Here is a 12,784-nt window from a genome sequence, read left to right as displayed (position 1 = left end):
TGAAATTTATCTTTTTTCTATACTAAAAATGTATTTAGTCTTTGACCTTGCATATCAAGTTATGCTATGGTCAAAAATTAAACATAAAAAATAAATAGTAAGTTGAATATGAAATGTTTCATTACAATGAGTCGAGAGAATTACTTTAATTGTTTATAATCTTATCAATACTATTTTTAATTAATACATGAATATATATTTATATTATTACCTCTATTTTTATTATTTTAATCTATGTAGCTGTAAATATATTTTTGTTAATTGAAAATTTTTTGTCCCGTACATAGCACGGGTGATAACATTAGTTCTCAGAAATTCACTTTCATTGTTGTAGGCGGAGATTGTGTGGCAGCACATTTTGGGCTGTACTTATATTGGGCCTTCTGTCGTGTGCAAAAATTGTAGCCCATGTTCATATATTATTGTACTTTTATCTATTTATTGGCATGTAATTGAAAATTTGATATGCATAATTTTATAAAACGAATCAGGATGACATCAGAAAAACATTAAAAAAAATTCATTAATTACATTATTAAGTTTACTTATTAGGAAGAACATTATTTGAATTTGCAAACGAATAATGTATCGATTGATGATCCTACATTTACTAAACTTATAGTCCCAGCAACAATAATAAAATTTAGTGACTATGATATCATCGTTATCATATTAGTTGGATTAAAATTTCATATAAAAGTGTCATTAGGCCATCTCTATCTCTATCTCTATCTCTTATCCGCCTCTTAACCGTCTCATACCTTCACTATTCATGAACTTCATTGTACTTTTCACTTATTTCATAACCAAGAGACAACACTAGCATCCCTCCATCTTAACCATCTCATCCTTTAACTATTCATTCAATTTCATTTTTTATTTTTTCCAACAAATTCAATTAATCAAAACGCACTAAAAAGAATTACAATTTAAAATCCTAAAAAAAATAAAAAAATATACATAATTAAAATTCTAAAAAAATAAAAAAAACACATAATTAAAATCCAAAAAAAAAACACATAATTATTATAAAAATAAAAAACGATGTCACATGGTAACTTTATCACTCAATAGTCCATCGATATATCCCGACGGATTTTATGGGATTATTGGCAAAAACTTATGTAAGTAACTTTTTTTTAATATTGAAATAAAAATAAAACTATTTTATTCTCTTTATAAAATGGAGTCACACCATTAAATTACGAAATCTGTGAAAAATTTAGTGAGTAACCCTTTTTTTAAAAACTAGTTTTACCACCCGTGCTATGCACGTGCCAAATTATTTTCAGAAAAAAATAAAATATAGTATGTTTTTCTAAAAATAAAATATTGTTGAATTTTTTGATATTCATTAATAAAAACTATTGAAATATTGTATAAATATGATTATTAACATTTCGAAATCATACTTTTGCTACTACATCTATTAATCTATCGATCTCCTATAATGAAAAGATATAATGGAAAGAAATAGAAATAGAATAAGATATACAAACAAAAGACTGATAATTACTAAACACTAAAGTAAATTAAATACTCCCTCCATCCCGCTTTAGGAGTCCCGGTTGAGTCGGGCACATGTTTTAAGAAAAAAGTGTTTTGAGTGTGTAATAAATAAATATTGTAGTGGATGTTGAGACCCACTTTTAGTTGAGCGTCCAATAAATAAATGTTATAGTGGATGTTGGGACCCATTTTTAACACTTTTTTATTAGTTGTAGTGGATGTTGGGATCCACTTTTAACACTTTGTAGGTATTTTTTATTAATTTATCTCAACCGGGACTCCTAAAGCGGGACGAAGGGAGTACTTATAAATTCGAACAACACAGAGAATTCAAACATCATCTTAACAAAAACGTTAAAAACATCTCTCTAAACATAAGTAATTCATACATTTTGAAAGACTTCTTTGTATACAACATTAAGAGAAGAATCAATTCTATTGTCAATCTCATCACCGCCGCCGCCGGCTCCGCTTGCTTCCCCGCCGGCTTCGGTACCAGTTGCGGCTCGTCGAAGCCGACATCTCTGGCTCCATCGCTGCTGCTGTCGAGCCCTCCGTCGCCGCCGACCGGAGCTCCGGGCCCCAGTCTCCCCGGCCTCTCTCCTGCTCAGTCCGCCACAGATCAGGTGCGCTTCGCCGTTTTTTATGTCAAAAATCAATCTGAGCCTCCAGTGTAAATATCACGTCAAATATGATTTTAATGTAAACTTAAAAATAGATTTTTTTCTTAAAAATCAAAAATAAAATTGATTTTTAAGTACTATTGAAACTAATTACATCTAAAATTGTAAGTTTTAGTATATCATCGAAGATAATCTAAGTACCTTTTCTACGTTGTTTATTAGTAGATCATTAAAATGTCTGTTGCGTAGAAATTCGAGAGAAATTATCATTTAAACATTTGAATTTATCCAATATCATAGTATTTCAAATCGTATTTAATTCGAATTAGAGTAGTATAATTAGGATTTTCATGTAGGTGGAGTATGATTTTTCTAAAAAATATTCTACGTAAATAAATTCAAAATCCATTACTTTTATACTGATTTAATATACTACTTGTACTACTACTAGACTAAACAAAAATTGACAATTTTTTCAATTTTAATTATAATGATTAACATGAAACAACCTTGGTCAATGCGCTCCACGCCAATGTTATAGGGAGTCGGGATTGGGTGCGCTCAAGACCACGCTAATTACAAGAACACAGCTCTCGAGAATTAATGGATTTAATTAAATTTTTTGCCTTCAATTTCAACGTTTTTAATAAAATATATTCAGACTTATTTTTTATTTCAAAAACCCTTTAACGTTAAGAAACTGCTTGGCTGATGGATTAATATAGTCCACTTTGCTAAAATCTGCATTTTATTTATGTCAAAAATTCAAAAAAAAGCTAGGAGTCCAATTACTCATCATAGTTATTTTAAAACTGAAAATAGGAATCATTTTAAATGAACCGGTAGCAAAATCAACATCCACAAACGAAGAGATTGATGAATAGTGCTGCCCTATTTTATAAAAATGAAATTCATATTTTATTCCTACTAGATTTTATGTTTTAAATTGGTAAAAACATGATTCGGACATGCAAGAGTGAAATTAGTTTGTAGTAGCACTCTACAAAAGCAGATGATAATTTGGTGGATTCAATGGCGGATCCAGAAAATGAAATTCGTGGGGTCGGATGTAGTAAAAAATATTTTTAATATTTCTCAACTCTGATGACATCCTTTTTCGTTGCTTTCTCCTTTGTTGTCGTCTTCATAAATCTTACTAAATTAATCAGATCCGCAAATATTATCAGTGTCTAAACTTTTCTTTCATGCCTAATACTTTGTCTTGATACATGGATTAGAAATAGCAACTCGCCTTAAATAACATTGCATCCTTTTTCTACTTCATTGTTAATACAAAATTATAAACTCGATAAGAAATCTTCTGAATAAAGAGTAGTAAGACGGACAAATCTATCGACATTTAAAATTGATATTTGAGATTTGTTTAAATTAGACAAAAATAATATGTTGTCTTTTATAACTAATTAAAATTTTATAGAATTATCAAACACGACCTTTTAATATTATGAAATCATGTGTTTTTATTCATTTTAATAAATAAGATAGATACGTATAAATAATTATCAATCCATTATATGAAAAAATAGTAGTAATTAAATTTCTAGGTATTAATTTGATTCTAGAGGCCATCTCAGTTAATTCGTTACATATAAAAAAGTTAATTTGAGTGAATTATAAATATTAGTAAAACTATTTTGGTAATTTTGAATATTATAATATGCATTTAACAGAAGAGATAAAAGTCCTATATTCGTAACAAACAAAAAGCTGGGTCCCACGATGAGTATTGTACTTTTCATCGTCTTCTTCCCCCTTCTCAATCTCTGCAACTCAATTTTTTCAATTCCTCTTCTCAAATATTCAAATTACTCCTCTCTGTCTATAAATTTTTTGTCTAACACACACATGACACAAAGATTCGTGACTGCTCTCATTCCCGCTCCGGCACACCGTGGGGTCAGCGGCAACTTCAAAGACCGGAACTCATGGAGCTCCCCCTGTCTTAGTTGGCCGGCGGTGGGGTCGGCTGACCCCGCTCGACCCCACCTGGATCCGCCGCTGCGCCTATTAATAGTTAGGAAGTGACTAGAACTACAAGAAATATGATGAGAATGTAACCTTTCAGTGAAATCTGGAACCTTGAACATACATGATATCGGTATCCCCAGCAATATGGAGAACACAACACAAACCGTTCAAAGCATCACAAGAAACTACGGAATACAATCCCACTTATGTTATGTAAGCTATCAACTTCCACAAGCCAGGCATTCATCGCGGTTGGCTAAAGAGCATACAATCTGCGCCATCTTAGAATTGTCGTCATCAGCTGCTGCTGCCTTAGCCTTATCATCCTGCGCAACGATTGGGAAGTGAAATGGGGTTTGATGGAATCATTCCTTGTGTAGAGAGGAGAGCACCTACCTTTATCATGGTAGTGTCAACGGTGAATTTGATGGCATCGGCTGCTGCATGCGTTCTTAGATAGTACAAGCCCGTCTTCAAACCCTTCACGAAAAAGGATAAAATAAAGTCACAACAATAAACATATGCTAGACAGGGTAGTATTATTTCCATTTAGCTTACCCTAGTCCAGGTATGGAAGTGGAGAGAAGTAAGCTTTTCGAAACTAAGTTGGTCCATATGGATGTTTAGGCTCTGACTCTGGTCTATGAAGCATCCACGGTCGACAGCCATATCAACCAATATCCGTTGTTTGATCTCCCATACTGTTCTGAGAAGATGCAAAACAAATTAGAGTGTGACAAATAAAAACAAAGGAATGGTTTCTATCTCTGAATTGTGTGTAATGCATACTTGTAAATCCGTTTAAGATCTTCAGGAACCTCGGGGATGTTTTGAACAGAGCCGTCCTCGTGAATAATCCTGTTCTTGACATTAGGAGACCAAAGCCCCATCTCAGTCAAATCATGGAGAAGATGCTTATTCACAACAACAAACTCGCCACTGAAAAAACCGTCGAGAGGTAATATCAGTATCATGGAACAAAATGCAGATGAGGGAAGCTGAATAAAATGTGTTGATGAGCCAAACCTTAGAACTCTACGGCTGTAAATGTTAGATGTGTATGGTTCAAAGCACTCATTGTTCCCAAGAATCTGGCTTGTTGAAGCAGTTGGCATGGGTGCTACGAGAAGTGAGTTCCGAATCCCATGTTCTGCAATCTTAGCCCGAAGAGCACCCCAATCCCATCTATCAGACGGCTTCACTCCCCACATATCTGGCTGGATGATTCCCTGAAAGATACAGCCAGGTCTAAACAATGACGCCCACATATGACCAGCAACAAGGAACAAGGATGCCCAAAATATGCGCAAGATGTCATCAGTTGTTCCAGAGCACCATGAGATACCAGTAATTGAGACTTCATAAAAAGTTCATATACATGGCTGCATCAGCATGCCACAAAAATAATACTACTAATATACCTTGCTAACAGGACTGCCACTATATGTTTCGTATGGGCCTTCTCTCTGAGCGAGTTCACAAGATGCCTTTAATGCATGATAGTATATGGTTTCAAATATATCCTTGTTCAACTGCTGAGCCTGCACTCAGTAATCGAAGTGACTAACTTAGCGAAGTTCCAGCAAAGCATGTCAAAGAGAATATCAGCTTTATACCTCTGGAGATTCAAATGCCATGCCAAGCAAGATGAAGGCATCAGCAAGACCTTGTACACCAATTCCTATTGGCCTGTGACGCATGTTGGACCTTTTAGCAGTTTCAACTGGATAATAATTCACATCAATTATCTTGTTAAGGTTTGTCGTAACAAGCTCAGTAATCTGCAGAAATAAAGCAGCAGGTAAAGATTTAAAAGAACACCACAGTTACGTGAACATCAGCAAAGCTGAACTGATTAACCAGCAACTAAAATTAACACACCTCAGCCAGTTTGTCGAAGTCAAAATATCGGTTTTTAGATCCTATGCTGCCAACAAGCTTTGTTGGTTGGGACTCCAAAGGCACACCCTTAAGAAAATAGAGAAACTAATTAAGAAATATCCAAGTAGGCATACTACATGTGAAACATAAATTCATATTAAACCAAAGAAACCTTCTCTCTAACATATCGTGGTAGAGCAATTGATGCAAGATTGCATACAGCAGTTTCAGTGGGACTCGTATACTCGATAATCTCAGTACACAAGTTAGATGATTTTATGGTACCCAGATTCTGCTGGTTGCTCTTTCTATTACAAGTGTCCTGCAAATAAAAGGTGAAGATTCAGATGAATTGATGTTCAAGTAAAGCACATAAGTAAAATCTGAATAATGAGACTTGTCAATTCACTACTTTATAAAGCATAAAAGGAGTTCCAGTTTCAATCTGAGATTTCAAGATTTCAAACCATAAACTCCGTGCCTGGACAACTTTCTTGGCCTTTCCCTGAGTCCAAAACAAACAATACTTCGGAAATAATCATTCATTCAAAGCCAAAAAAAATGTTAATCTCATATAAGTCTTGTTTACCTCTCTCTCATATTTAGTGTACAAAGCTTCAAATTCTTCACCCCAGCAATCAGCTAATCCAGGAGACTCATTCGGACAAAACAATGACCACTGGCCTTCAGATTCAACTCTTTGCATAAAGAGATCAGGTACCCAAAGACCATAGAACAAATCTCTTGCCCGATGCTCCTCCTGAAAAAAATAAATAAAGAAGAGTTGATATAATATAGGGCAGTAACTAGAGAACTAAAATATCTACAAATCTTAACTTCAGCCATATAAATAATAAAGAAAAATAAAATGTAATTTCATAACAGCACCAAACTAGTACCTTCCCATGGTTTTTCCTCAAATCAAGAAACTCAAAGATGTCAGAGTGTCATGGCTCCAAATATACAGCAAAAGAACCTATCCACATCATTCACAGAAAGACGAACATCAAAATGCAATAAAAATGCAAACTACACAATTACAACATAAGAAGAAATGTGTATACCTTTCCTCCTGCCACCACCCTGATCCACACATCTGGCAGTGTCATTGAAAACTCGAAGCATTGGGACAATGCCATTGGATGTTCCATTTGTTCCACGTATATAACTTCCGGTAGCACGGATAATATGGACAGACACACCAATTCCTCCAGCTGATTTGCTAATGACAGCACATTCCTTGAGGGTATCATATATACCCTCGATACTGTCATCTTTCATGCATATCAAGAAACAGCTGCTTAACTGTAAGCAATACATAAAATTGAACATTTAGTAGAGAAAACATAAAGAAATTTCCAAGTAACAGCTAAACTCCTTTCATGAAAAGTGTTAGCGTTCATAGTAATATAAAATGATAAATCACTGGGCAGTTATCTCAGCTATCGTACTTGTGGTCTTGGTGTTCCAGCATTAAAAAGTGTGGGAGTGGCATGAGTGAACCATCGCTGGGACAGAAGATGATATGTTTTTATAACAGAATCTATATCATCCTTATGGATGCCAACAGCAACCCTCATTAACATGTGCTGTGGCCTTTCGACAACCTTGCCTTCGTTCTTTAACAGATAAGACCTTTCAAGCGTCTTAAAACCAAAGTAATCATAGTCGAAGTCTCTGTCATATATGATCTCACTGTCAAGACAAACAGAGTTCTGCAAAAGGAATATGATAGTTAATACAATAAAGAAATTGCAAAATAAGTCAGTACTTCAAGATTGAGAAATAGCATAGGTATTATTTAATAATCTTATACGGAGTAGTATATATTTAACCCTCCAAACTTTATGACCCATGTCATTTGCACAAACTCCAAACAAACCCAGAAAAAACAATGAAAGTAATGACAAAATAGAAAGACACTAGCAAAATTGCAAAGGAAAATGTCTTCTACTGATCAATTAAGTGGAAGTTACTTTTTGCTGCATCTTTTAATTATATCCTGTTCATACCAATAATGTATACAAAAAAAAAATAACATAACTTAAAATGCAAATGCTGGAAGAACAGATACCTTCATTATAATCTCATACACATCATCAGCGATCAAAGGGGACTCTAGCCCAGACCTCTCATTGACGTGATTGTACATGTCTTGAACACTGCAACAGTTATGCATAGTGTTACCAACCCAATAGATTTGTTAATAATTCAACTATAGCAGCAGAGTTAACCTACGTCTCAGAAAATGACGTATTAGTGTTCTTGTGAAGATTTGTAACCGCAACTCTTGCAGCCAACTGCATATTGCACAACAATTCATATTATTTCCAAGATTAAAAAAGTACTTGACCAGATGTACAATATAAATCACATTCCTTCAAATGTACATAGAGATGAATGTATTTGTCTTCGAAATGATTATTCACATACCCAAGCATGCACAAATACTCATTTAGTTAATCAATCTCTCAGAATATGAAAATTCCATATCCAAGCATGCAAACACAAGATACAATTGTAGACACCAGAGCAAGTAAATTCAGATTAAAATAATGTGCAGAATATACAAACAAAAATTGGTATAAACAATTCAATATTTTCCAAATGAAGGTGCTAGATCAAACAAAACATCCATAAAATATCAGCATGTGTAAATTAAACATGAACTACTTAATCAGGTATGCATTGAAACAACCAGCAGCTCCAGAAATGACTAATGAAACATCAATCCAACATAAACAACAATTAATTAAGTAAGATCAGCAAAGCGTAAATCAAAAAAGCAAATCACAACGACCGGAAATCGTTACAATCAAATTAGCAATCAGCAGCTCCAGAAATGACTAATGAAACATCAATCCAACATAAACAGCAGTTAAGTGAGATCAGCGAGGCGGAAATCAAAAAACAAATCACAACGAACGGAAATCGTTACGATCGAATTAGCAATCAGCAGAAATGACTAATGAAACATCAATCCAATATAAACAGCAGTTACTTAAGATCAGCGAAGCGGAACTCAAAAAACAGATCACAACGAACGGAAACCGTTATGATCAAATTAGCAATAGAACATACAGAAGCATAATCAGGGTGATTCGTGGTGAGAGCAGCAGCCGTCTCCGCAGCTAACTCGGCAAGCTGACTAGTGGTGATGCCCTTGTACACCCCCGCGCACACTTTCTGCGACACCAAAACCGGATCACAGTTGAGGCCATAGCTAAGCTTCTTCAGGCTCGTAGTGATCTTGTCGAAGCGCACAGCCTCCTGCCTCCCGTTCCTCTTCACCATATACATCGTTTCGCAAATCCGCTTTTTCACTAACAATTGGTGAGTAGATACAAAAAAGGGAGGTTTTATTAGTGTGAGAATATGGAATTTCCCTGTCAAATTGGGATATTTGGAGATTTTCCCGCCAAATTGACGATGGATTGGTAGCAGGGAATGTGGAGCGTTACATCAAAAACGGCATGTAATTTAAATTTTCTGATTAGTTGGCTTTCATACCAAGCTTGTAACTCTATCCAATATTTATACTACAAGTAGTATTTTGGCTTTCATAGCAAGCTTATAATTTTATTTCAATGTAGTGCAAATTTTTAGTAAATTGTAGAATAATTTGATTAATTAATACTCCCTCCGTCCCGGATAATTCGGGTCACTTTGACCGGGCACGGGTTTTAAGAATTGTAATGAAAAGTGGGTTGAAAAAGTTAGTGGAATGTGGGTCCTACCTTTATATATTAGTTTTATAATAAAATGTGAGTAAGAATGAGTTAGTGGAATATGAGGTCCACTACCAAAAATGATAAAAGTGAAGTGGGACAAATTATGTGGGACAGACCGAAATGAAAAATTGGTACGGATTATCTGGGACGGAGGGAGTACTACTGATATATGAGTATATAGAGAATTAATCCTTTGACATTGTACTAATATCATTTGTGGTCATTATTTTTTTAAAATATCACTAAAATCCTTAGATTACAACTAAATTAAAACGTACTAATAAAGAATAATACACTAAAACTGAATTAAAGAACTGAAAATATACAAAATTATTAAAATTTGTGCCTAAAATTAGTTCGGTTACGTGGGCCTACTAAATAAATTAAACATGATTATAAATTAAGCTAACAGGGCCTCATTCAATACATATTAGTATAAAATTAAACCTTCAATTTTCCAGATTTATTGCTCTTCTAGACAAAAAAAAAATCATGCTCAAGAAATAGACTAATATGCTAAAGTGTGTGAAAGAAAAATTCAAATTAGAATTGATTCACACTAAACACCAATTTATATGAAATCAACTAATCGTTCAAAATTAATCGAATTCCAAACTAATTCTTATTGAACTCAGTGGATTCCAAACTCATACTAATGTATTCTAAAACCGTAGACAAAGTTTCACTGGAAATTGAGTGAAGCAAGCCATCGAAAATAATACAGAGTGAATTTATAGCTACCGAATATCATCTATTTATAGTCCAAAATATAATTAGGATCATTCTAAACACTTAGTCCGCCTTCTTAGTACGATGGAATGAAATGGAGGAATGAAATGACATTCCTACCTCTATTCTATTTCTTTACTTGGTAAATATTTTTGTTAGGAATCACCATTCCTTTTGGAATGGCCATTCCATTTCACATGTGAATACTCGTTCCATCCACTTAGCTAAGGAATGACCATTCCATTTTCCTTTCTTCTTATTTTAAAATTTAACAAAATTATATAAATATTATTTTATATTACATTTAAATTTAATATCATCACAATTTTACAATAAAATTAAAATTAAATTTTTTTTAATAATTGAAAAATCCACACACACACTTCACACATTTCACACACTACACACACTTCACACATTTCGCACACTTTACACACTACACACATTTTCACACACTTCACACACTACGCACATTTCACACACTTCACACACTACGCACATTTCACACACTACACGCACTTCACGCATTTCACGCATTTCACACACTACACGCACTACACACATTTCACACACCACACGCACTTCACACACTACACAAAGTTCACACACTGCACACACTACACACATTTCACACACTTCACACATTTCACACACTACACACACTTCACGCAATACACACATTATCACACACTTCACACATTTCACACAAAACACACACTACACACATTTCACACATTACACACAGTACACAAATTCAAAAATTGGATGCTTGAAATGTGTTAAATGTGAGTAGTGTTTGTAGTTTGTGAACTGTGTGTAGTGTTTGAAATGTATGTAGTGTGTGTAGTGTGTGAAATGTGTGTAGTATGTGTAGTGTGTAAAGTGTGTGAAATATGTGTAGTGTGTGGAGTGCGTGTTGTGTGTGAAATGTGTGTAGTGTTTTTTTCTATTAGAATCAACATATTAATTATTCATATTTCATTCTATTCAATTTCTATATTAATTTGTAGATATCAAACATAGGAATGAAATCAGTCAAGGAATAACAATTCCATTCCTTTTGCATTCCTTGTGCTTACCAAGCACAAGAATGGAATGGAATTGTCATTCCATTCCCATCTTCATTTCATTCTCTCCTCATTCCATTCCATCCTACCAAGTAGGGCCTACACTTATCCGGTTGTCCCACTTACCTCGCAAAACTTTTCACATTGTCCTACTTATAATAAGATTAAAAAGAGCTTTTAATTTCCCTAAAGTCTAAAACATTACTTAATGAAAATAGAGTTAAGTACATAATTCAATACTGTACAAGACAGAGTATTAAAGGTAGTGGCGGAGCTACGGTGGGGCCGGGGGGCCCAAGGGCCCCCAGCCGTTTGAACATTTATTATATATATTATATGTATGCCAAATAAATAATATCAGTTGTTAGCTCAGTTGGCGTGAGTTCCAGCCTTTCATTTGCGTGGTACCAAATTCGAATCCTGTTGTTGCCTTCATTCTCTTAACTGAAGTATGTGTTTTTTGAGATTTTCTAAAAAAAAGTAGATAATTGTTTACGGTAGTAATGATTTTATCATATTCATTTATAGTATTTTTTGATTTTCTCTATAGTAATTTTGCATAAATAATTTAAATTTATATTCATAAAAAATGATATTTCCTCTAAGAATAAACATAATTCTATAAACATGTAAATATATAATGTTGCACTATAATATTATTAAAATTAATATCAATGCAATGCCCTAAAAAATATATTCATATTTTTTTTATTATCTATTTCTCACGCACAAATTTTTCTATAGCTTATGTTCGAGTGGTTTCCGAATATTGAACATACTCAATAAATTTAAATGCTCCCTCCATTCAAGAAAAAAGTTCCATTTTGACGTTGTGGAATGTCCACAAAATATAGTACCATTTATAAAAATGGAAAATTTTCCTCTCATACTTTACCTCTTTTTCTCTTATCTCTCTTACTCTATCCACATTTTTATACATTATTTCTCTTACTTTACCATTTTCTCATTAAAACTCTGGTCCATAAATGTGCCTATTTTTTGTGGACGGAGGGAGTAATTGTTTGGGGCCTCCATCGTTAAAAGTCTGGCTCCGCCACTGATTAAAGGTAAAGAAAAATTTAATGAAAATTAAAAAGACCATCTACTTTAGCACCTAAACTAACTACTTATTCAAATGCATTTGCTCTTTAACATATTTAATATGTTTTGGTTTATACCAGTTTAATATAAATAGAAAAATACATGCAATATTTCATAATGAAACAAAATGATTTATACCAGTTTAACAAAATGA

The 12,784-nt window shown here is 33.8% G+C and overlaps 1 pseudogene across 1 annotated transcript; it reads right to left on the bottom strand.

Moving 5' to 3' along the window:
- Nucleotides 1–3,915: 3,915 nt before the first annotated feature.
- LOC125216095 (ribonucleoside-diphosphate reductase large subunit-like) lies at nucleotides 3,916–9,412 on the bottom strand (annotated as a pseudogene). The gene is made up of 17 exons (XR_016136699.1): nucleotides 9,084–9,412; nucleotides 8,241–8,302; nucleotides 8,077–8,164; nucleotides 7,454–7,717; nucleotides 7,067–7,307; nucleotides 6,902–6,978; nucleotides 6,592–6,762; nucleotides 6,415–6,507; nucleotides 6,175–6,324; nucleotides 6,003–6,089; nucleotides 5,738–5,902; nucleotides 5,543–5,662; nucleotides 5,148–5,350; nucleotides 4,911–5,060; nucleotides 4,680–4,827; nucleotides 4,518–4,601; nucleotides 3,916–4,447 (listed from the first exon to the last, which is right to left on the bottom strand). The product of XR_016136699.1 is annotated as a ribonucleoside-diphosphate reductase large subunit-like (transcript).
- Between the last annotated feature and the right edge of the window lie 3,372 nt (nucleotides 9,413–12,784).

Source organism: Salvia hispanica, chromosome 3 (genome assembly GCF_029641045.1).
Source record: "Salvia hispanica isolate PSC_SH4W2 chromosome 3, Shi_PSC_v1, whole genome shotgun sequence".
Lineage (NCBI taxonomy): Eukaryota > Viridiplantae > Streptophyta > Magnoliopsida > Lamiales > Lamiaceae > Salvia > Salvia hispanica.
This window is presented reverse-complemented; position numbering and strand designations above follow the sequence as displayed.